Genomic DNA, 26,597 nt, shown 5'->3' on the forward strand with positions numbered 1-26,597 from the left:
CTTGTTTGGTTCCTCCATGTTTTCTAATCAGTTCTTTATTTGTATTCTCGCATCTTGAATTTGATGTGGGGCAAAAGTAGGAGAGGAAGAGGAAAAAGAAAACTTTTATTTGCTTGCTATTACACACATCTATATTGATGCTTGGTGGATGTTTAAAGTTGAATGTTTCTCTTGAGGGTAGTTCCAAGGGGGTTCCTCAAAGATTCCCCAGCTGGAAACACTTTGTTATGGCTCCCTGATGCAGGCTGTGCTTCTTTGGCTGGTTGCCTGTTCCCTCTACACTGAACTTCTGTCTCTAGTGATAAATGTCCCTTTCTTTCTACTAGTAGCATTGCTATTCACCTCCAGAAGACTGGAATCAAACTCTCTAATGATTTCTTAAAGTTCCTCATTAGTCATAAGAGGACATCTCTTTCTTTTACATATGGGGAAAGGGAAAGAAGTTCTCTCTCCTCACCTCCTGCACATATTTGCCTTAAATGTAGTTCTTGGACTGAGTGTTGCAAACTACTTAGCAACTACTTCAAAGATATTTTGTCTCGCACTTTGGAATAGGTACTACCATTTTGTTCTTGGCCTCAGGAAGTATGCCAAAACAGATAGGAAAATGACCCATTTTAATAATCTATTATAGACTCAATATACTAAGTTCTCTAATGACAATGTGCTATAATTAGAAACTGAAGAAAAATGATAGTAAGGTTTTTTTCAATGTCAATGAAAACTTCACAGCTATAATAGTTAAGATGGTGTACCGGTGCCACAAAATTAGACAAAAAAAGATGAGTGGAAGAGAATTAATAGCCTAGAAACAAGGCAGCACATATATGGGAACACAAACTATGACAGAAGTGTTAGTACAAATTAATGACCTAAAAACAGAATTATAAATGGTTCTTGAAAAATCAGTTATCCAAATGTAAAAAATGATAAATTCCTGCCTCATTTTATACACAAAATTCAAATCCAGTCAGATTAAAGAACAAATTGTGAAAAGCAAAACTCTAAATTATTAGAAAATAAGTTGTAGAAGATATTAAGACCTCAGGGTAGGAAAATATTCAATCATGATACAAAGAGCCTATTTCATAAAGGAAAATATGGTTGAATAATTAAAATATTTATGTAAAAAATAATCATTGTGCTTGGAGGCAAGTCAGTTAAAAGTAGGCAGAGAAGATTAAAAAGGTAATTCTTTGAAGATGGAAACCAAATTAGCAACGTGTATGCTCAATATCATTAGTGAAAGAAAATAAAAATTAAAGATTCTGCCTCATATCTATCATATTGGCAAACACTTGAAAAATCAGGTAATATGAGTATATTGATTTGTTACAGCTGGTGTAATAAAGTACCACAAACCAGGTGGTTTCCACAGCAAATATTTATTGTCTCATGGTTCTGCAGACTAGAAGAATAGTATCAAAGTGTTGGCCACTTCTGGTAGCTATGAGGGAAAATCTGTTCATGCTCTCCTCTGGCTTCTGCAGGTTTGTTGGCAATCTTTCGTGTTCTTTGACCTCTGATACCTCACCCGAATCTCTGTCTGCCTTTATCTTCACATGGCATGTGTATTTAATTTTTTTTTCTAAGAAGGATGAGGGTCAGAAATAAGAGTTGAGTTAAAAAATTAAGTTACATAACAGAAACCCATGGGGGAGGGGAAGGAAAAAAAAAAAGGTTAGAGTGGGAGAGAGCCAAAGCATAAGAGACTGTTAAAAACTGAGAACAAACTGAGGGTTGATGGGGGGTGGGAAGGAGGGCAGGGTAGGTGATGGGCATTGAAGAGGGCATCTTCTGGGATGAGCACTGGGTGTTATATGGAAACCAATTTGACAATAAATTTCATATATTGGAAAAAAATTAAGTTACAGAATAATTCGTCATCTATGATAATATATATTTAAATTGTATATTATATATCAAAGTATATATTATATATCGCTTCTCAGCCTTTTGGCTAAGATCAAGTGTTAAGTATATATTATATATGATTATATAATATAATTACATATTATATATGTGTATATATATTATATAATATATATTACATATATTATATAATTATATATTATTATGAGATTTTAGAGTTTTCCATTCGGCTGCAACTATATTTAATGTTTGGTTTGTTTAAAAAAAAAATAACCTAAAGAAAATGTGGTATAATATTAATATTTATTGTATTTGGGTTTGGACATGTGAGTGTTCATTGTATTCATCTCTTTTCCAAATGTTTGAGATATTTTATAAGAACAATGTATTTTTTTAAATCTCAGCAGTGTGGAACAATGTGCTGACAATAACAGGATAAAATTTAGGAGAGATGAATAAAAAAAATCCTAACCTTGAATCAAATAGAAACCTCACCAACTGAATGTATCCACAGTAGGGGGCATGTGAGTTAAAAGAAAAATTTGTTTAAATATCTATAATTTGATTTGACTACAATTTCATGTGTCAATATTACTAAGGCTTGCCAACAAATCTAGTTTGTCCTAAAGCTGAACAGTATGAGTGAAATGTCTAAAACAGAAAAATGATAGTACGAGTAGATTCTGTTTTAGCCAAAACTTGTGTTGTTCAGCTTCTAGCAACTGGAAGCTATTGAGAGGACAGTGACCACAATGTAGAGAGGAACTCTTGAGTTGTGTCAGTGCAGCACTAGCAAACACTTGGCTTAGAGAACATGAAGTTCAAGATGGGTATGGTAACCATCTTTATTCATTGCTTTATTCATTCATCCACCTATAGGAGTGGAATTTGACTCATCTGCTGTGGCCTGCAGGATAGAACAAGAGCCAAACACCAAGAAATTGTGATGAGATGATCACAAATGTTATACTTTACTGCGACATAAAGAACTTTCCAATAGACTGGCCAAATATGACCTGGTCTTTCTCAGAAAGCAGTGAATTTCTTACCAGTAGAGTTGCTTAAGCAAAGACCTTGATTTTTCAGTTGTGAATTGGTGGTGGTGGACTAGACAGTTCTAGTGATCCAGAATTTTGGGTTTCATGGATCAGTAAAACTTCAAATGAACAAATGTTTGCAACCTACTAGGGAAAATTATTACAGCATGTGTGAATGTTTTCCCCTAATTTTACCTTTACTTTAATACTGAAATTAATGAAGTACATCATCTCAATAATTTTTTCTTGTCAAGAAAACAACCTTGACCACTTTCTATGGATATTTTTAAAAGTATATATTTAAATGTTTTTATGGGGTACATGGGTAGGTCTGTCAGTTAAGTGTCCAACTTTTGGGTTCAGCTCAGGTCATGATCTCACAGTTGGTGGGTTCAAGCCCTGCATCAGGCTCTGCACTGACAGTATGGAACATACATGGGATTCTGTCTCTGTCTCTCACTTTCTCTCTGCCCATCTGCTGCTCATTGCTCTTTTTCTCTCTCTCAAAATAAATAAATGAAGGGGGAAAAAAGCATATATTTAAATGTTTTCAAATAGAGGAAATTTTCAATATTTTGGTTTTTTCTTGATTAAATATATCAAAGTGGAAATTCACATGTATAATTGCATACTATGAAATAGAATTCAAATATCCAAGCTATTCTTTTTTTTTAAATTTTTTAAATGTTTATTTTGAGAGAGAGAGAGAGAGCGCACGCCAGAATGCAAGCAGGGAAGGGGCAGAGAGATAGACACAGAATTGGAAGCAGGGTCCTGGCTCTAAGCTGTTAGCATAGAGCCTGATGTGGGGCTCAGACTCACAAGCCTTCGAGCTGTGAGATCATGACCTGAGCCGAAGTTAGCCGCTCAATTGACTGAGCCACCCAGGCACCCCCAAATCTATTCTTGAAATTTATTTTTGTCTATAGTTCCCAAACCTACTGTTTGGCCTAGAGGTGGAAGCAAACTCCAGATGTCATTTTGCTTACCTTAGAATATTCCAGGTGGGCTGAGAAAAACAAAGAATAACACCTCATACGGTTCTTGCCTCCCTTTTGTGCCTTTCTTTTCAGGCCAGAGCAGGTCAGGATCTGAGCGCCAGGTCCGCTAGAAGGGAGGAACAGAGCTTTGGACTCCAAATAATCACTTACAAGGAGGATCTTCCAGTCTGGAAATAATGAGAGAAACCACCTCCTCACCCCCAAATGATGCATACAGAGCAGGGGAATTGTGGCCCCAAATGGCTTCTTACAACGAGGACCCAAAAGTCACAAATCAGTAAGAAGACTGTGCTGCTCACAGCTTGGGCTAATGCAGGGGACACTGACCTACAACAGTGTTTCTCAGCCTCTGCATTTGATATTTGGGGCTACAATGCTTTCTTGCCAGGGGCTGTCCTGTGCACTGTGGGATATTTTGTGGTATTCCTGGCCTTTACTCATTTGATGCCAGTAGCATCGCCCACTCTCCGGTTGTAAAAATAAAAATGTCTCTAGACATGCCAAGTGTTCCGGAACAGATTTCTCCCAGTTGAGAACCACTTGTTTAGAAGATCTGTAGACTCTTCTCAGCCTGGAGACATTAGGATCAGTCTTCTTGAACTGTGCTGATGTGTATAAAAGAGGTTTTTCTAATAGTAACCCTGGAATAACTCATTTGTGTTTCTCTTGTCTAATTCAGCCCAAATGAAGATTAGGAAGGGGTTGAGGGTGGACCATTTTACAGGCTCTCCCCTTTTGAGTCAGAGATCTTTCTTCCTTTGGACATGGATAAAAATATCTGGGAACAAGTTTCAGCTGTAGGTAAACTGGTGAACCTTTAAATACTGTAGTTGCCCTCTTCACATTAATCAGTCTTGATGAAGGCTGTGGCCCTTTTTTCATGTTTCTTCTTTTTAAAAAATTACCTCAAAGTATTTGTAAAACATTTCTAAAGTTTGTAGTTTGACCATTACATTTCCATCATTTTCCAAAAGTCTTCAAAAAGTTAACTTCATTATTCGGGGGGGGGGGGGGGAGGAATCCCTACTTATGTAGGCAACATTTTCTCAAACACATACATATGGCTTCTCTTATTCTAGGTTTGGCTTTCTGCCTGGATCAAAAGCGAGAACTGTATTTGCCTTTGAGAAAAGGATTTGTGACCAGACTTTTGTTTTCCAGTGCTGTTTTACAGAAATCTGCAACCACATACTACCCAGATGTAAGTGGCCTCTCTCATTCATCCTAATGGAAAATCATACTTTGTATAGAAGGACTGAAACTATCTGTGAGACACCATTGGGACTTGTAAAGTAAGCGAAAGAAATGAAGTACTATACCAATAAAATCACTATTTTCAGGAATTTGTTTAATTAAACAGGGTAAGATAAAGAGTAAAAAGCACAGAGGTTGGAGCAAAGCCTGATTTGCATGAAGATACTTATCATTAATAAGCAGATCATATAAATTCATAAAGGCTAAAATCCATCTCAGTTTCTTAATAGATGTATTGTGTCTGGATCCTATGCTTTCCAGAATTTTGACTCTTGCTGGTGCTCAGAATCCTGATTAGGACAAAGAAATCCAAATCACCAATTATGGTAGATGAAAGTCTACTGATCTGTAAAACATTAGCTCAAAAAAAGATACAGCTAGTAGGTCAATAGTTATAGGATCTCCTAATCTCATGGATTAGAAATTATTATCTGCTTAGAAAAATAGTATTAATGGGCTACTCAGAGTGGCATTTTTTAAATTTGTGTTTTGTTGGTAAATGGGTCAACACTTCTTATTTCAGATATAGATATTTCCAGAGGGGGAAAAAAAAACCCAAAAATAAACAGTTGAATAACAACCTTTCATATTTAAAAGCTCCCCTGTTGTGGTCTTATTGTTTGGTTCATTTATGCTTTGGGATGCTTGAGAATGAAGAATTCAATATTACCACCTGAGTTTGGGGTTGAGAGAGACTACCATGTGTTCTCCTAGTCCCTTTTCCTAGGAAATTAAATGGTTATGGTCTTATCTATTGGTTTTTGCTCACAGTTTGCCATCAATAACTATCTGAATACATATTCAGGTCTCATTTCGTTGGTTTGCTCACAGTTGGAAATTTCCCAAATATGACTTGTGCAAATGTTTTTATTTCTCTTCTTTTTCTTAGTTTTCAGATGCTGAGAACTTAAGATCATTGTCTTTATGCTTCTTTTAGATCTGTATTTCAGATGCATGCTCTTCTATAGGAATTTACTCCCGGTTTCAAGAAGGTTCTTTGACATATAAGCTGCCTTTTTGCTGACTACAAGGGATTTTTATTACATTCCTATAAATGTCACATACACAAATTTCATTTTTATATTAACGTTACTGTTATCAGACTTGCATTGTATTTTTCTCTTAGGTGTTTGTTATATGAGGATAGAAATATTTCATGCCCTTTTGGAGCAAAAGTGGCTTCAGAATTAATGGTGATCCACTCAGCATCACTGACCATACATAGCCTCAGAAATGCTTGACTGTTCAGTGGGCACACGGCAATGAGGAAGAATGAGACCCACAAGGTGAGATGGGCAGATAGGAAATTGGAGAACTATGATTCTGATGTCTGTAAAAGTGAGATGGAGGAAAGTAATTATCTTTCGAGTGACATTAGGGGAGGTTCGAAGGAGTGAGTTTATAAATGGGGAAAGGTACAATTAAGGCAGTCAGGGATTATTAGCATCTGATAAAGGTTTAAGAAAGACTTCTCTACAGAGTCAACCCCCTGTACGCTAATCAACACAACCTCACACCATGAAGAATTTGATAGACCAATGAGAGGGCAGATAACCAGCTTTTTCATTACATCTAACATTAATATTAGTTTGGTGTAAAATGTCCTTGTCTGTGTTTCATATATTCCCAAGAGTGTTGGAAGAACAGCCTATGGCAAGTTAAAAAAAAAGTCTATCAAATAATGTCTCCAGAAATTCATCTAAGAAGGCATTAACTTGGGTCTCACATTAAGAATTGTGGCTCATTGGTGGTTAGCCATTCCAGGCCCCTTAGTATATACAACTTCTTCTATATGTAATTCTGTAGCACCTCAACCTGGTGCTAACTTTGTTCACGACTACATCTCTAGTCCCCTGAATGCTACTTAGCGCATAGTATGCCTACCCTAAATATTGTTAAAAGAAACTGATATTCAGAGAGCTTAAGTATCTAGTTCCCAAACTAGCAAGCATCAAAACAAAAAATTTGAATCCAGGTCTATATGGCTCCAATTCATGCTTTTCTTATGTTCATTCATGCATTATATGATTTACTTAATGCTCTCACGATTTTTAGCAAATTATGGGATATAACCAACACACCAAAGATGTAAATAAAATGTTATGTAATTTTAATATATATTGTTGACACAAACTGAACAAACCTTTTAGAATCTCTAAAAGTAAGAAAGAGTTTTATTTGAGCTCAAGTTAGAACAGCTGCCTGGGAACTACATTCTTCACAAGGAAGAAAGTATTCTGGAGAATGAACAGTTTTTACAGGGTGATAATTTTTTTACATATTGCAAAAGCTCAAAAGGTTACAGATTACCATATAGGCAGGAACCATGGGTTTTGTCATAAAGAAATGCAGGGAGTAGGAGCATTGTTCGGTATCTCAAGAACAAGATGGTTTTCGTTTAGGCTACTCATTCACAAAGCAGATGTGCTATGCATGTGTGGTGAGCCATAGATCAGACTCTTGGTTTGAACAAAGTTCCAAGTTTATATATGGTCATGCTGACTTAGGAAGAAATCTAAAATGGTTTCCCTTGTATATCAGGCCTTTAGAGAGTTTTTCTCTCATCATTCCCCTTTTGATCAATAATATTTTGATAGAAAGCATTGATGTTTATTATTTCGTCCCTTGATGCTAGGCCTGGTTTAGGTTGCCTAGGAGTCCACATAGGGAGGTCAAGAATATGGCCTTTAATAGGAAATGTTACAAATGATTTGTTTTCAGTGACACCAAATTGTTGTGGAAACATTGTACATGTGCTTTGTGATGAGTTTTGCCTTTGGTAACATTTATAGCAGACATGCAGAATTAGTAATAAAAATCCGATTAGTAACAATTGAAGCAACCAATAGGGAATAGGTATAAAATTAGAAACACAAGAATCCAAAGAAAACCCGAGTATTTTGATAATTGTACATTGAGTATCCATTTACCTACTTTATCTAAAGTTTTGAGCCTTGTGAAATATTTGAGCTGATTTGTTTCAAATGTTAATTTCCTTTTGTTATATGTAAGAATTTCTCTGGCCAATTGGTTTCTATAGATATTACATCTTGTGGTTGTTGTAATTCTATCTCCCCAAACATTTGGTCATCAATATCAATATTAGTGTATGTTTTGTTAGCATCATGCAATTCTTTTGAGTTGCAAAGCCAGCATTACACCATATAGCAGTAGTGTTATGATAAAAAGTACTCTGGTTACAAAATAAATCAGAGTATTACACAGGTGTTTTATAAGCCCACAAAATCTTCTTTTTCCTGTATACCATATGTTGGTTGGTATAGGCAGAGCTGTTATAGGCCAACTTGGAGTGAATTCAGGGCTCCATTGTTGTTTAGGGCATAACCATATATTTTGCCTGAATTCACAGATGTCCATGGATATTGAAATCCAACAAGAATCATTGGATAATAAAGTCCATTTTCCTCCAATGGGAAAAACTCTGGTGGTATTTAAAATAGTTCCTGGGATGCCTGGCTAGCTCAGTAAGTAAAGCATGTGACTCTGGATCTTGGGGCTGTGAGTTTAATCCCCATGTCTGGTGTAGAAATTATTTAAAAATAAAATATTATAAACAAATAAAAAGTTAAGATGTTAAAAACATATGTCAGGTTGGGTATCAGGGCTGTACTTTATATAAGAGTCTTTAATGATTTTCCACAGATGAGGAGAGCTATACATCTTGGGTTTCTATAGTTAAGAAAGAAGGGAACTGACCCATAGTTACCTCAGAATCTTCTTGGTTGCATGGCAAAGTTAGTTTAGGAGATGGCTGAATCCACCACATCACTCCTAAAGTAGCATCTTTGATAGATACCCACTGTTTTTTCTTATTTTGTCTTAGGCTATTCCATTCACCAAAAAACACAGTGTGTGAGAACATTGGATATTTTTCCATGTTGGACAAGTTGCCACTATGTTTCTCCCATTGCACCCAGGAACCTTTCTTAATAAATTATTATCTAAGTTTAAAGAGGCAGAATGGTCAACCTGGTGAATGTTACATATAATCTGAGTTTGGGAGTACTTCCTGACAGTGTTTTTCTAACAGAGGTCCTTTATAGTATATAAGCACCAGTGTAGCTAACGGAACATTAGAATAGGTCCAAGAGGTCATTAAATATTTTATCTAAGTTCTCATTATAATAAAGTACTAGGGTAGTATTTGAAGTTAGTTAAATCAGAGGGTTACCATGATATTTTATTAGGATACAATAAAGGGGAGGTAAAAGCGAACAAATAGGTTTACTATCTTCTAATATTACAATTTTAAAATAAAGAAGAGGAGAAAAACAGACTGGATCCCAAATCTTCAGAAAGCAGTCTACCCTGATATCATCTACTTCTCATCCTGGTTTGTAGTTTAAATGTCTCTGATCTTTGAGTGGTCCACTGAGCAATGAGCATAAAGATTGTCTATAGATGGGCTATTGCAGTGATTTCTTTACAGCAAGTCATTTATATTTTCAGTTTATAAAGCTTCAAGAAAAAGGGCAGTTTTAGTTGTCAAATGATTCCAAGTCACAAAGGTGGGAGAAAAATAAAAATGTTAGCTTGAAGAGTTGTACTGGGCATTAGAGGACACCAGAAGAAATCAGGATCTAGTCCAGTATATAATGAATAGTAGTAAAATCTAATATCTACAAAAATGTGTTATTGAAACCTTTTCTTTTTAGAATCACCCTTGTTTTAACCAATGTGATGTAATTATTTACAAAACCACAGCAAGAATAGTGATTTACCATATAGGTTCTTTTTTTAAAAATTTTTTTTTATTGTTTTTTTATTTATTTTTGAGACAGAGACAGAGCATGAATGGGGGAGGGGCAGAGAGAGAGGGAGACACAGAATCGGAAGCAGGCTCCAGGCTCTGAGCCGTCAGCCCAGAGCCTGACGCGGGGCTCAAACCCATGGACCGGGAGATCGTGACATGAGCCAAAGTCGGACGCTTAACCGACTGAGCCACCCAGGTGCCCCACCATATAGGTTCTTTTAAATCTGCTTTGCTGGAACTTTTTATAAGGAATTTCAAGTTGAGCTTTTAATAACCTTTCAAGGCCAAAAGCCAAATACTTGCCATCAGATTGGCCTATAATACTTGTAGATTTGGGTGAATTTCTCTTGATGTACCCAAAATATCCTGAGGTTCTTGCACCTGCCAGGAAGTGACATTTTTTACTCACCTGGTAAGGCTGCAGGGAATTTTAAAAGCAAGTTACCAGGGCAACATTTCCAAGCTGTCTTGCTCCATAAAGTCAACCTTCATTCCTTAAAGTTGTCTGGTCGTATCTGAGTCTATACATGTCTCTCTAAATGATGACATTCCAGTCAAAGCCCTGGTAATATAATTACTGTTTCCAAAGGTGTTCTGTTCTAAGGAGAACAGATTGTTAATGAACTTATACAAATAATTTCCATTAAAAAAAAGAATATTCACTGACAGTTTTTGAGTTCTGGAGGGTTCAGGTAGGGAGTAAAGATAAAATATTCCTTTGTTAATGAATTGAAACATTTATTTCTGTAAGACATAGATATCCTAAGAGAAGAAGTTTCCTTAAATCTGAAAGACCAGGGGTGCCTGGGTATCTCAGTCAGTTGAGCGTCCGACTTTGGCTCAGGTCATGATCTCACAGCTTGTGAGTTCGAGCCCCACATCGGGCTCTGAGCCTGGAGCCTGTTTCGGATTCTGTGTCTCCCTCTCTCTCTGCCCCTAACACACTTGCATTCTGTCTCTGTCTCTCTCAAAAATAAATAAACACTAAAAACAAAACCTGAAAGACCCAGACATTAGAGGACCAGCAATGTTTCAAACAAAAGTCATCGAAATATAATCACCTTTCTTAATTCTTTTAGTCTCATGTTATTAATTTGTGTTCTATTTGAATGCAGCTCTCCCATTAGTTTTGGAAATTCTTACTCAGCTTAGTTTTATAACTTTAAATATATTAGAAACCAGTGTTTGTCAGAAAGTCCTTTTCATGAATCTCCTTGAAGAGGAAACACATTTTGCAAGAGTATAAGAACAATAACTATAAATGACAAAAGATTAAAAACTGGCCATGGTTAAAGATCTGATGAGAATTCATTAGAATAAAGTGGACAAGGAAATCTAGTTATTTCTGTGACATAACATCATTTGACATGACTTTATACTAGGACATATTAAAACTTTAGGAATTTCATATAATTTCTAAGAACAGTTACAGCATTTACCTATACAATGTAACGTAAAAAGGTTTTTTATCATTTGTTTGACAATGCTTCCCTTGTAACTTAAACATATGAAATAAACAAGTCTAATTAGTCAAAAAGACTTCATTTAGAATTTGAATACTTGGGAACTTTTGTTAAAAACCTCAGAAGGTTTTAAAGAGCGTGCCTATATGGGATTACAGATTATTATACACTTAATCTTTATATTTAACCAAGGTGCAATAAGAGATTCCACTAGAAGTTTATATAGTTATTAGCAAAACAGCACCTTTAATATTGAGAAGGTTTAACTTTTGTTAAGTAATCACAGACCTGATAAAGACAAAGCATAGAAACTTTGTTTTTCTGAGCAGATAAAGAAAAGCTTTGTTTACAATTTATCAAGAGTAGGCCAATAATTAAAGACAATTTGGTCTTTTTCTCAAAAAAGATAAACTGAATCCCAATCTTACACTAGTACCCTTTTAAAACTCACTCATTTGAATCTTAGTCCAGACCATGCATATTTTTTTTCCAAAGATTCCCCTTCACAAACCTTCTATAATTTTATTTTTCATTTAGATTTTGTCCTAAGCTTGCTTTCTCTAAATAATCAGACTCATTTTAGGGCAAAATTACTTTCTTTTCCCTCAACAAAGCGTAGTCCCATTCCTCATACCTTTCTTACCCAAAGATTTCTTGTTACAAACACATCTTGGGATGCCTAGGTGGCTCAGTCAGTTGAGCATCTGACTTTGACTTTGGCTCAGGTCATGATCCCAGGGTGATGGGACGGAGCCCTGCCTCAGGCTCCATGCAGAGTGTGGAGGCTGCTTAAGATTCTCTCTCTTTCCCTCTGCTCCCTCCCTCACTCCAACATGCTCCCTGCACTCTCTTTCTCTGTCTCAAAAACACATCTTACTTTTCTTGCACATAGAGCTGCTTTCCATATAATTAAGACTGCTAAGAAGGATATTTATCAGAATTTTTACTTTTAGAAACCTTAGCTTCCAGTGCAAACTAAGTACTAATCAATAGTGAACTTACCTATTACCTCAGAATTCTTTAGATTAGAAATTTATGAATACATTTCATAATTTATGGAAGCATAGCTTTTCCCCCGGAATACAATCTTTCAATTAAGCACAAAGGATGTTTACCAACAGACACAAGTCTCAATTTCTTTGCAATAACAGGCCAAAAGCAGACAAATGTAGTACTCAACACTTTAGTATTCTATGTTACTTGGAAAAGACTTAAAAATTCAATGAATTCAACCCAATACTTGAAAATTTCAGGTTAGTAAAGATTTTGTAAGCCATTTAAATTTTACCTATAAACCATTTTATCTATTCAACCTACTTGTTCTTAACAATTACCCATGAAAACTTCATAAGTCAGGCAAAATCAACCATCCTTTTAAGTCATTTTTTTTTTTTGCTGATAAATAATAGATGCAATATGAATGAAACTAATACATTTAGGTAGAATAAAAGGCTGATTATCTATATGATATCTGATGTTGATAACTCCAAAAGACATACCTATTTTAATTAAACCAACAAACCTAAACTAGTTTTAAGACCATTCTTCCAGATTACATGAACTTTCAAAACATTTGGTTAGTCTTTATCTAAGTTTTAGAATGTCCAATTTTTATAAGCACTTGCTTTTTAACAATTAAATAGAACTCTTTCACAAATTTACTTTTTCAATACCAACCAGAAGTAGAAAAAACATCTCACATGACACACATGGACACATATACACAAAGATGCAAACAAAATCTAGTCTTTGTTTCATTAATATTTTTGGAGAGGACATTAAAGGCCCAATTTCTAAATATCTCTTTTATTAAAATAAATCTAATTGCAAGGTATTAGTATAATCTACAGACCTATTAATTAGTCATTTCCATTTTCCAACGTGACATGGCAAGTTTTGTCCAAATATGACAAAAGGTGCAGAAACAAACCAAAGAAATCCTAAAATTCCTCTATGAGCATTGATTCCTCCCCAAAAGTTGGAGCTTTCATTGACTGAACCAAAAGTCTTCATAGTTTCTTTCTAGTTCTGTTCCCAGTCTTTTTTAAAATATTTGTGTGTGTGTGTGTGTGTGTGTGTGTGTGTAAGAGAGAGAGAGAGAGAGAGAGAGAGTGAATGGGGTTGGGGCAGAGAGAGAGGGAGAGAAAATCCCAAGAAGGTTTCATGCTGTCAGTACACAGCCTGAATGAAGCAGGGCTCAAACTCACAAACTGAAATCATGACCTGAGCTGAAATCAAGAGTTGGCCACTTAACCTAGTGAGCCACCCAGTGCCCCATTTTTTCTTGTTTCTCAACCTAGTTAAGGTTGCTTAGCCTATTGGGCAGCTTTCTTTGTGTGCATAAGAAAAATGATTTAGACCTGTCAAAAAATTCCATTGGGCAATCTGAGACTTCAATCCATCTAAGTTATTCCCATCTAGCGAACATTACTGGTAACCCACAACAGCTTGAATAAAAATATCTTCAAATTAAGGAGATCCAGATATCAGGATAACTCAACAGCGACACCTGTGAGGTGCTGAGAAGTTAAAGGGGCACAAAGGGCCTGTGCTGGTACTGAGCACCAAGTTCTAGATGACCCCCAGGTGTGAATTGCTGTGATATCTTGCCAACTACACCAAGAAATGTCAGCACAAACCGAACAAATCTTTTAGAATCTTTAAAAGTATGAAAGAGATTTATTTGAGTCCAAGTTAGGACAGCTGCCTGGGAAACATGCTCTTCATAAGGAAGAAAGTGTTCTGGAGAATGAACAGTTTTTACAGGGGTATATACCTTTACATCTTGTAAAAGCACAAAAGATTATGGATTAGCATATAGACAGAACTCATGAGTTTTCTCACAAGGGTAAGCAGGGAATAGAAGTGTTATTCAGTATCTCAAGAACAAGATGGTTTTCCTTTCGGCTATTCATTCACAAAGCAGATATGCAATGCATGGTTGGTGAGTCATAAATCAGGCTTTTGGTTTCAACAAAGTTTATATACAGTCATGTTGACTTAGAAATAAATCTAGGAAGGGGGCACCTGGGTGGCTCAGTTGGTTAAGCGTCACTCTTCATTTTACCTCAGGTCATGATCTCATGGGTTTGTGAGTTCAGGCCCTGTGTAGGGCTCCACAGTGCCAGTGTGGAGACTGCTTTGGATTCTCTGTCTCTCCCTCTTCCTTCCCCTGCTTCTGCACACACTCTCTCTCAAAATACATAAACTTAAAAAAATCTAAAATGGATTCCCTTGTATATCAGGCCTTTAGAGAATTTTTCTACTAATACAAATAATTGATGTGAATTCATGAAACATAACCACACCAACACTAGTGAGTCCACTATTTGAAAACTAGAATGTTATTGTAAGGGGCAAGGGCAGGCCACCCCAAGATGGGCCACTTTGCCATGAACATTATTCTGAATTAAAAGTAATCTAAACCCAGCAGATTCAGAAAAAGCTCTTTACCTCCCCCTCAGCATCCTTATACCAGAGAGAGAGCTATTAACAGAGGTTCCTCTTTACCTAAGAAACTTTTATCTACATAATTGGGCAAACTTTGATTTCCAAACATCTCCTTTCACCTTGTACTAATAGTCTTTCTCCCCCTTGTATCCTCAGATCTCTACCCCTCTCCTTAGCTCATGTAAGCCTCATGTTGCCTGTCTTTGGAAATTCCATGTCTGTATAAATTCCCTGTACATATACTATTAAATTTGATTTTCTCCTGTTAATCTGTCTCATGTCAATTTGATTCTAAGTTCAGCTAGAAGGACACTCTAGGGTAGAGGAAATTTTCCCTCCCCAACATCTTTGAGTTATATGTATATTCCTCCAAAATTTCATTTCTCTACCTCCCTTCCAGAAGTAACTGACATATTGCCTTCTCTTCTAAAATAAAATTTTCACATATATAGCAATCCTTAAATAAAAAGCCATTTGTAAACATTTATAGCATGTAATTTAATTATATATGTGTACATATCACATATTATGTAACTACTAATATGTAATTTTCTTCTATTTACTCTTCACTCAACGTTTTTGATTCATATATCTTGTCAGTAGCTGTAATTCATGTTCACAGCTATATAATATTCTGTGACTATGTCATAATGAATTCATCCAGTTTTGTCAGATTTTTGTTACCTGATTTTTTTTCTATTATTTCAATCATTGCTGTCAATTATAAAACTCTTGTACATATCTTCTAGGACTCATATGCAAGTTTCTCTAGGTCTTTTTTCTAGGAGTAAAATTCCTGAATTATAGGTAAGTTCATGATGCAATTTAAAAATTATTGTTTTCCAATAATTTGGAAATAGCTTCTAGAGCTATATATATTTGTCATTAATTCCTTGCCAATAATAGATACTATCAGAATTTTAAATTTAATGTAACATAAATGTAATTTAATGTAATATAAATAAAATTACGTCTTTTGATTTTAATTTACACTTCTATGATTACTAATGGGACTGAGCCATTATTATTTCCTCTCATTTGAAATGCCTGTTTGGTCATTTATTGGTTTTGTTTGTTTTGTGGGGTGAGGGTGTTTGTCTTTTTCCTGTCGATTCATAAGAGTAATTTTGCTTAATGGATACTAATATTTTGTTTAATCTATATGTTGCAAATGGTTTGCAGTTTATTCCAATTTTATTTATGGTGGTCTTTGATAAATAGAATTTCTTTCTATTAGTGTAGTTAAGTTTATCAATGTTTTTTCACTTAAGATTAATATTTTCCCTATTCTGAGATTAAAAAAATTATCTTCATATTTTCTTCCAAAAGTTTCCCTTTGGAGTGAAAATGTTAATTACCTGGAATTTCATAATCTATATTATAAAATAAGCTATACATTTTATTGTTTTTCATAGAATTAGCTTATTTCCTTCCTCCAGTTATCAGTAATATATCCTCTTTGTCATTACCAAGATCTGTTATGCAAAGGTATGTTTCTGGGCTCTCTATTCTACTGAGTATTCTATTCCACTTGGTAACTGGTCTCTCCTTGAGTGAATATTGCACTATATTTATTTATATAGCTTTATAATAAAGCTTGGTATCTAGAAATACAATTTTTCCCACCTTATCTTTCTTTAGTTATGCTTTGCCCATCTTGGGGCCTTTGCTTTTTCAAATAAGTTTTAGAATTAATATGTCAAATCCCTCAAAATCCCTATTAAATTTTGATTAAGTCTGTAGTGAAATTTAAGGAGAACTGACATTTTTATGGGTGACCATCCATAAACTTAATATGTTTTATGATTTGTATTTGAATAAAATTTTAAATCTTTCTTAACTTTTTGTACATCTTTAAAAAATATTTCATTGTATTTATTCTTGATATTATAAATATGTACTTTAAATTATGCTTTCTAAATTTATAGCTAATGTATATTTTATTCAGGCACCTTGATAAACACTAATTCTAATATTTTGTTGGTAGATGATTTGCTTTGGGTTTCTATGTAGAAAATCATATAATCTGTTAATGGTGATTTAATTTTTTTAATTTTTTTTTTTAATTTATTTTGAGAGAGCATGAGCAGGGCAGGGGTAGAAAGAGAATTCCAAACAGGCTCCATGCTGTCAGTGCAGAGCCCAAGGATGGTGAAATCATGACCTGAGCTGAGATCAAGAGTCAGACACTCAATTGACTGAGCTGCCCAGGTACTCCAATAGCGATATTTTAGTTTCTTTCCATATTTATAGTAACTCTTTTCTTACTAACTAGATTGGCCCTCCAGTACATTTGGCTATTGAGCACCAGAAATGTAGCTGGTTTGAGCAACTGAATTTGTCACTATTTTTCAAATTGTAGTGTGTGGCTAATAGATACTGTATTGGACAATGTAAATCTAGTATTTTTGTTCTGTCTTAGCACAGAAGTTAGTCATTTTATTATTTACATTATTTCTTTTTAGGTTAATCTACATGTTAATCAAGGAAATTGTTAAACATTTCTTCTTGCATTTTATAACTTATTTCTAGAGTCTTTAAGTACATCATTTAGAATATATGTTAGTAAAGGTCTGTTGGTGATAAACTCTGGGTTTTTCTTTTTTGTAAATATTATTTTGATAGATAATGACTTTCAAAAAGAATTTTTATGACACAATTCTAAGTTGATAGTTATTTCTCTCTGCATTTTGAAGATACTGCTCTAAAGACTTTTGGCTTTCACTGAAGCTGTTGAGAAATCTGTTAGATTGTTCTCTTTCTTATAGGTGTTCTGGTTTTTTCTCTAGTTGTCTTTTAGACACTTCCTTTATCTTTGGTGTTCTGAAATTTTACTATTATATAGTTTACATGTAGATTCCTTTGGTTATTCTGTTTGGTAAATATTGTGTATCTTATACCTACAGTTTCTGTCTATCATAAGTACTCAGCCATTCTCAGCCTACTTCTCAACCCTTCTCTGTCTCTTTTGCATTCTTTCTGTGTTATTTTTCAGAAACTATAATTACATGTATGTTTTGCCTTCTTGTGTCTATTTTTTCTTCAATAGTTCTTAATCTTGGGGCACCTGGGTGGCTCAGTTGGTTAAGCATCTCTTGATTTTGGCTCAGGTTATGATCTTACAATTAGTGAGTTGGAGTTCCGCATCAGGCTCTATTAGTGCAGAGCCTGCTTGGGATTCTCTTTCTTTCCTCTCTCTCTGCCTCTTTCCTGCTCATGCTCTCTCTCAAAATAAATAAATAAACTTAACAAAAATAGTTCTTAATCTTCATTTTATATTTTCATGTTCTTGTTTCTAGTTGTCTCTTTAGTTGTCTAATAGTATTTAATATAGCCACTGAGCTTTAATTTTAATTAATCTATTTTTCATTTATAAAACTTCTACTTGGTCTTTTTACAGTCTGCTTGGTTAAGTATCTCCAAGTTTTGGCCATTTAAATTTGATTTTTCATTGTTTCTGAGGACTCTCACTCATGGTGGCCTATTTCATTCATTGTTAGGTGATTTCTAAAAATCAAGTTTATTTTAATTAAATAATTTTGAGAATTCTGAATGTTCAATGTATGGTGACTTTCTGCCACATAAGTTTTGCATTTGCTTCACTGGAGCCAAAAGCATATATAACTGCAACTACTTTGGCTCCGATGCAGCATTCTACCCTAATGTTCAGCACCCTCACCTCGCAGAATGTCTAGGTATCTTCTAAGCTCAGAAATGCTACTAGATATGGGGAAAATTTTGTAATTGTTTATTGGCACTATTCAGAATTTAACTCACTGTTCTTTTTCTTCTTCCTCCCACTTTCTCTTTCTTCTCATCTTGGGAGACTTCCTGTAGTTTTCTTTTCTTGTCTTTGTTTTTTTCTTTTTTTTCTGAGCCCAACTCTACTTTAAAAAATAATGTTGTAGTTATGCAGAATCAACTTGCACTGCTGTAAGAGAATCATTTGTATTCTGCTAACATCAGAAGTTAGTGCAGGACTTTTATTCAATAGCATATAGATATCTTATTACACAGCCTCCAGCACTGGAATTAGATTGATTGACTTGTTTTCTTCATATGCTAGACTCTGAGCTTCACGTAAATCTAATCAGATAATTACCTTAATAAAATATGGACAAAATACTAAATTATATCTGAAAAGGAGGGGCACCTCACTGGCTCAGTCAGTAGAGCATGCAACTCTTGATCTCAAGGTCATGAGTTTGAGCCCAACGCTAGGGTTAGAATAAAAAAAATTACATCTGAAAAGGAAATATAAGTTTTACATTTATGGTCTTCCTCAGGGAAATAGATTTCCTAAAAGATTGTAGATATGTTTCATTTTTCCTAAATTCATCTTTCTGGACTATATTGTCTAAGATTACAGAAGAAGGTATCATGTGGAAGGAATACTGAATTTGGGGCCAGGAAAAAAACCTATAATCCCGGGTTAGACACTAAATATATTATTTTCAACAATGTAATTAACTTTTATGAGCCTGTATTTCCTCATTTGTATAATGGAGGTAATTTCTATTTCATAGTTATTACAAGAATTAAACAAAATAGTATATATGGAGTTACCCATGACAATGTCCAGTAATGGAGAGCAGAATATGCTGCCCCCAAATCTGTCTTTTTGGCATAAATATTATTTTGAAATGCTTATTCTTATTTTTTTAATGTTTATTTATTCTGAGAGAGCATGACTGGGAGGAGGAAGAGAGAGAGAATTCCAAGTAGGCTCCGTGCTCTCAGCTCAGAGCCAGATGTGAGCTCAGTACCACAAAGTGAGATCTTGAGCTGAGCTGAAATCAAGAGTCAGACACTTAACCAAATGAGCCTCCCAGGTGCCCCAAGCTGCTTATTCTTAAGAGACAGCAGACACATGAGAAGGTCTAAAAGCCAAGTAGAAGTTAGCCCTTTTGTAAGGGACATTTTTTATATGGGTGTTTCTCTGTATCAAGTAAAGAAAAATAACTAAATATCTAGAAATTTTTAGCAGTGGAAAAGGCAACAACTTAAATCCATATAGTGTTATATCCTTTTTTGCTTTGCCTGATAGCCTCCCTTATAATTGTCTTCCTTCCCCATCCATTTTTTATCTTTATTTGGTGGCTTAAGTGATTTTAGGGGAGTTACTCAGTTTTCTTGGATATCTCCCATGTATACAAGAGGCATGCATGGAATTAAAATTCTGTTTTTCTCCTGTTAACCTGTATTTTATTAGAGGGTTGTCTAAGTCAGGAATCTAAGTCAGAGGTATCTACAGGGTAGAGGGAAAATTATTTTTCTTCCCCTACAGTTTGATGACCCATGATGGGACCCATTGCAACACTATAGTTGCTCCAGAGCCTGTGGATAGGATCCTGGAAGACTAGCAGAGAGTAAGCAAAGTCAGCTCTCCTGGATCTATCTCTGTATACCTGATTGAGAGGAGAAGGTAAAAAACAAACCGTGGGAGCCTGGGTGGTTCAGTTAGTTAAGCATCCAACTTCAGCTCAGGTCATGATCTCACAGGTTCGTGAGTTTGAGCCCCCAGTCAGGCTCCATGCTGACAGCATGGCCCCTGCTTGGGATTCTCTCTCTTTCTGTCCTCCCCACTATTGCTGTCTCAAAAAATAAACAAAACAAACAAACAAACCAAAACCCCTTATCCTTTATTTTCCAAATTTAGATTAACAGGAGAAAAAATTTGTGTGAATTAGTTTCTTGGGTATAGTGACTCTTGTAAAGATTTTTGTTATGAGTACTCTTGTTTTCTATTCCCTCTCAGAGATGTCATTATATGATTTTGTCTCTCTTGTTATAAGGTGAAGAACCACAGGCAAGAAGAGGTTTCCTTTTGTCTTGTTCTACATCTTAAGAGCATGACTTTGTGACTGGTGAGGAAATTCTCTCTTGTCTCACCCAGCTGAATTAGGCAGGGCATCCAAGATGCAAGGTGGCAAGCAGCATTCTCTTTGACCAAGCTAGCTCTCAGGGGAGTTTATCTTTAGGGATTCTGGTCCTTAAGAAGCCTTTGTCATCTGAACATTTGTTGTTAATGCTGCCAAAGTTCCATTCTAGTAGCACCTGCCCAGTGTCACAGATTAGCAGGGCTACGGCTGCAGGCATCTCATGGTTTTGTGAAAGAACAGAGATGTTATTTTTACTAAAACCATTCTTATGGCCTGCAACAATAGTTCTTTTCTTTCTTAGGCTAACTGCGAAGGTGAACTTTTTGGATCAGGGGGGCTGCGTCTTCTGTGCCCTCTTTTGGGATGACTTTTGCATCCATAGTCAAGTCATAAGAAGTCTTAGTAGTTTGAGTTGCTATTGAAATGAATGTACCATTGAAGATCTTTGTCAGTGGCCAGACAGTGCATCTTTTGAACTGCAGGAAATTTTTAGAGAGCTCTCATCCTAAACAATTTTTTATTGGGACCAATAGAAAGATGACATTATACAAAGTTTTTTTTTAACCTCCAATTTCATAAAATCCTACCAAATTTAGAGAAGAGATGGATCAGTGGACATTCACAACTCTACTCACAGGGAACTTGATTGGCTTATAAGGAGTGTTCTCCCTACCTTTTATACCGCAGTTATCTGACAAATCAGATTGCCACATGGGGAAAATGCCTCTCACAGAGAAAACAGATGAATTTCTCCCAGACCCTCTTACAAATGATCAGAAAATGTCTCAGTTGGAAGCCAATGTGCACAGGCTGATAGACACATTAGAAGAGGTTTTCCTTCGGGGCGCCTGGGTGGCTCAGTCGGTTAAGCGGCCGACTTCAGCTCAGGTCACGATCTCGCGGTCCGTGAGTTCGAGCCCCGCGTCGGGCTCTGGGCTGATGGCTCAGAGCCTGGAGCCTGCTTCCGATTCTGTGTCTCCCTCTCTCTCTGCCCCTCCCCCGTTCATGCTCTGTCTCTCTCTGTCTCAAAAATAAATAAAACGTTAAAAAAAAAATTTAAAAAAAAAAAAAAAGAGGTTTTCCTTCTAAAGCAAATTGGTCTAAGGTTGAATTGTACTCCCAGGGGAAAAAAAAGGTAATCATGTATACAGACTTTATAAAGTCATATGGCATTAAACACTGAAGCTCTAGAATGTAGGAATCTTTTGATTTCCATCTTAGTTGGAAATCTCTCTGGTATAAAGATAATGTATTTGATATCCAGGTGCTGACTCACCCATCCATTTAGGCCACAGTCCAAATGTTTGAGGAATTAGAAACTCTTTGTCTTAAAAATCTTTATAAAACCAGAAATGCAGCTCTAGAAGCAATTCAAAGCCCACTTATTGTTACCAATTGCCAAACCTCCCCTATTTATCTTAAAATGCTTGCAGATATTGTAAAAAAAAAAAAAATCAGAACATTGGGAATAAGAATTGTCCTGCCCTTAAGAAGGAAAAATTTAAATTGTAATTATGCTAGACATCTGATAACAGTCAGATATACCAAAACTCCACCTTGGAGAAACTTGGATATCCTTTTCTCTGTGCCTTTGAGATATGCCTTCCTACCCTGTCTTCTCTGGATGATGACAGCTATTTCTTTGAAAGGGAAACTTTGGGGGAAATGGTCTCATCAGGAGGGGAAAAAAGGAGCTAATTAAAAATCTGGCAAATAAAAAATCTTGTGTCTTTTCCACAAATATTACTAAAATAGCTTTAGCCATCTGAGCAGGTAAACTTATTTCATCTGCCAGAAACACATTTTGGATCCAACTGCTCGTGAGTTTTAGACTGTACTTGACTCCGTGGCTAAAATTTTAGAACAAAAGCTATAAGATCTGTGTCTGTATGATTATATATGTCTATGTGTATGTTACATATGTGGTATTTTTCTACCTCCAGATGGCATTACCAAAACTAATTTGTATAAGCTACATTTGGTTGGCTTGAAGGAAAATGCTTATATGGATTGGGTATCCCAAAATTTCCAGAAATGTAACAACCAATCCTCATGTTTTCCAAGTTCATATGATTTAGAATAATCTTCTGTAAATAAAAACTAGTTGAAGTTTGTTGGTTTAATTAAAATAGGCACATCTTCAGAGTTACTAGCATTAAACATAATGCAGATGTGCCACTTTTATTGTACCTGGGTTTACTAGTCAAATAAGATCATGTTATTTCCGTTAGAAAATTTGTCAGCAAGAGAAAAATAAGATGGCTTAACTCTGTCTAATGTCTCAAAATTCTCGTGAGCAATGTTAATATGATTATTAAAAACAATGAATTACATAGATCTAGGTGGAATGAAAGTTTATAAATGAACTTTCCAACAATGAAGAGGTTTTATAGGATAGGACTACTTTGAAATAGCTCCCAAAATCTTTTCAGTAACTTTAGGTCTTAAACTTTTGCTAAGTGATGGAAAATCATTGAATATCAGTATCAATTCTGAGTAAGATAAAATACTGAACGTTAATTATTGAACAATGATTTATCTCCTTTCGTTTCTTATTACCAAAAAAAAACCACTGAAGTTATTTGGGTCTGTTAGTTAACAGGTCTTGTGCCACATTGGAAAAAGAGGGATATACTTTTAGAAATTATGAAATATAATCATAAGTTTGCCAATTTAAAGAATTCTGGTGTAACAGTTCACGATTGCTTACTTCTGAGTTTTCACTAGAAATTAAGGCTTCTAAGGGTTAGGAATTCGAATTAATATATGTGATTAGAACTACTAGCAATAGTAAGAGAATCTATTTTCTGTTGGTATACAGGGCAAGTAGGATGTTTTAGGGTAAGAAAAGTTACAAGATATGGAGATACATTTTTGTCAAGGGAAATAAAAGTAATTTTGTCCTAAAGAATAACTGGTTATTTCAGAATGGGAAAGAAGAGAATAAAGAACAAGAGGCTAGCTAAAACTGGATTGTCATGGGATGTCTGGGTGGCTCAGCTGGTTGAGCGTAGGACTCTTGATTTTGCCTTGGATCATGATCTTGTATTTTGTGGGATGGAGCCCTGTGTTGGAGGCATGAAGCCTGTAGGGATTCTCTCTCTTCCTATTTCTCTGACCCTCCCTCATATTCTTTTTCTCCCAAAATAAATAAATAAACATTAAAACAATAAATAAATTTGAATTGTCATTATAAGGCTTTTAAAAATAAGCTTGGATAGCAATAGTGTACTTATGTAAAACTAAAATTTAACTTTGTCCTTGTAACAGCTGAAAGAAACTTTGCTTGGGCTATTGGTCTGCTCTTGATAAGAGACTAAAAGATTTTTCTTTACCTTTTCAGTGATCTGCCTCAAAAGCTAAGGTTTTATACTTGATGTTGCTTTATCACGTTTTTGGTTACCTAAGAAAACTGAATCTTCTCCACATTAAAGAGTTAGAGTTTTGCTCACAAGGTTCTATATAGAATTCTGTATTTACCTTTAAATCTTTTATTCTCACTTTGATTAAACAGTGTTTCATAATGGTCTGTGATCCTATTTATTCAAATGTCTGAAACCTTTTGATATTTTTGACAAAAATCACAAAATCAAATTCTAAATGAAGTCTTTTTGACTAACTTTGGAACATCTCAACAGGTTTACTCGCCTTTTGAAAAGAGAGATGTTACACTAATTAGGTTTATTGGACATGTTAAATCATATAGAGAGCATTGTCAAATAAGAAACAGTAAGCCTTCTTTACACCATATTTGGAGGAGTATATGTTAATATAAATATTCTAGAATTCTATGAAATTCCTAGAAATCTGATATGTTTTGGCTTAATATTATTAGTCATAGTTCTAGTTATTGTGAAATGTATGTCAGAAATAACCAAATTTCCTTTTCAATTACATTATAATAAATTCTCATTACATCTTTAACCATGCCATTTTTAAGTCTTTTTATTATTTACAGACAGTTATTATTTTACTTTGATTCTCTTGCGAAAGTGTTTTCAAGGAGATCCGTGGAAAGGATTTTGACAAATACAGTTTTCTGATAACTTTCATATCATACCACTAAAGTGGGAAAGAATTTATAGAACCCTAATGGAGAAAGTGATGGATTCATAAAACTACTAACAAAAGATGAAAATCAAGAATTAAATACATGGGACTGAATGAATTCATAAGGATGTCTTTTTGTTTGAAACTTTGCTGGTTCATTAATGTTTTTTATTTCCAGATTTAATGAGATTTTTCTCTCATCTATGACAGTAGTTTGGTAAATTTTATCTTTGTAACCAGAATTGAAACAATTTTATTTTCTCCCTACTGGATGCCTTTAGAATTTAGAAATTTATTTATTTTTTTTAACGTTTATTTATTTTTGAGACAGAGAGAGACAGAGCATGAACAGGGGAGGGGCAGAGAGAGAGGGAGACACAGAATCTGAAACAGGCTGCAGGCTCTGAGCGGTCAGCACAGAGCCCGACACAGGGCTTGAACTCATGGGCCGTGAGATCATGACCTGAGCCGAAGTCGGAAGCTTAACCGACCAAGCCACCCAGAAGCCCCTAGAATTTAGAAATTTATAAAGTTCAGTAAGAACCTGCTCTCTTTGTAATAGGTCACAATTGGAAACAATTGATTGAAATATCATATTTGAGAGTAATGTGCATAGATCAGATATGATTAGAGATTTTTAAGGATCTAAGGTTGACTTTATGGAAACAAGAAAGCCCCTTGAAAAAATAATTTCCTACCTTGCTTATAAGTGTTCCCATCAGCCCTACCAAGTGAGTAAATTATGTGACCAGAATCACAGAATATCTTGGGGACTTTGAGAAGAGAGGAATTTACCCAAATCTATAGGTATTGCAGGCAAAGTCTAAGGCAGAGTCCTACCCTGAAAAGGCTTTTAAATGCCTAATCTGAGATTCTGATGAAAAATTCCATATTCCTTATGAAAAGTTCCAGCAAAGCAAACAAAAAGAACCTATATGATCAATCACTGTTCTAGTTGCACTAATATAAATAATCATGCCACGTTTAAAGTAAACTTATTTTGTAAACAATTTAGTGCCTGTGGTTATTATTGGTAGAAATGAGGGTGATTATAGAATAAAACTTCAGTTTCAGTAGAAACTATAACATCCCTTTGTGGATACTAGTTAACGCTGCTAACTATCTTTAAGGGTTTGTTTTCTACCTGTAAACTGGGCTGGATCCTGATTTTTTCTAGTTTCCTCAAATGTTTGGCCAAAACTTTCAAACTAATGTTTCCAATTTTCTTCCACTTTTTTTGACCTGGAATCACTAAGAACAACACTTTACCTTTTCCCAAAGCACTCTGCATTGAAATTGAATGACTACATATAAACTTTAGAAAAACCACAACATCTCATTTATGGACAATCTTTATGCCTGGTGATGTGTGACCCATTCAAAAACATCAACAGAAACATTCAACCTGCAAACCAGAAAAGCCTGTCAGATTGCCACTGCCTATTCTCACTCCATCTGAAGATGCTTCAAGCTGGACATTTAGAAACTAGGGGTCATGGTCAGGCTACCCTAAGATGGGCCACTTTGGCATGAATGTAGTTTTGAGTTAAAATTAAAACTTAATAGATTCAGGAAAAGCTCTTTACCTCCCCCTCAACTGCCCACCTATATCAGAAAAAGAGGAATCTCTGTTAATAGCTCTCTAAGAAATTGACCTGCAAAATAGGGTATCCTTTTTTCCCAAACATCTTCTCTTACCTTCCCGTTAGTGATCATCCTCCTACTTTGTATCCTCAAATCCTTATGCCTCTCCTTAGCTCAGGATATCCTATAAACCTCATGTTGCCTGTCTTCAGAATTTCAGGTCTCTGTGG

General features: G+C 35.3%; 2 long non-coding RNA genes across 2 annotated transcripts in view; one reads left to right on the forward strand and one right to left on the reverse strand.

Moving 5' to 3' along the window:
• Window positions 1–8,641, forward strand: part of LOC144615043 (uncharacterized) — a 117,208-nt gene extending 108,567 nt beyond the window's left edge. The window contains exons 2-4 of the long non-coding RNA XR_013553388.1: window positions 4,990–5,111; window positions 6,291–6,450; window positions 8,535–8,641. This is a non-coding gene — a long non-coding RNA (uncharacterized LOC144615043). The remainder of the gene's footprint in view (window positions 1–4,989; window positions 5,112–6,290; window positions 6,451–8,534) is intronic.
• On the reverse strand, window positions 1–26,574 carry LOC132664404 (uncharacterized). The gene is made up of 3 exons (XR_009603657.2): window positions 26,482–26,574; window positions 3,899–4,016; window positions 1–53 (listed from the first exon to the last, which is right to left on the reverse strand). It is a non-coding gene; the product is annotated as an uncharacterized LOC132664404 (long non-coding RNA).
• Between the last annotated feature and the right edge of the window lie 23 nt (window positions 26,575–26,597).

The sequence above is a fragment of the Panthera onca genome, chromosome F2 (assembly GCF_046562875.1).
Source record: "Panthera onca isolate mPanOnc1 chromosome F2, mPanOnc1 haplotype 2, whole genome shotgun sequence".
NCBI lineage: Eukaryota > Metazoa > Chordata > Mammalia > Carnivora > Felidae > Panthera > Panthera onca.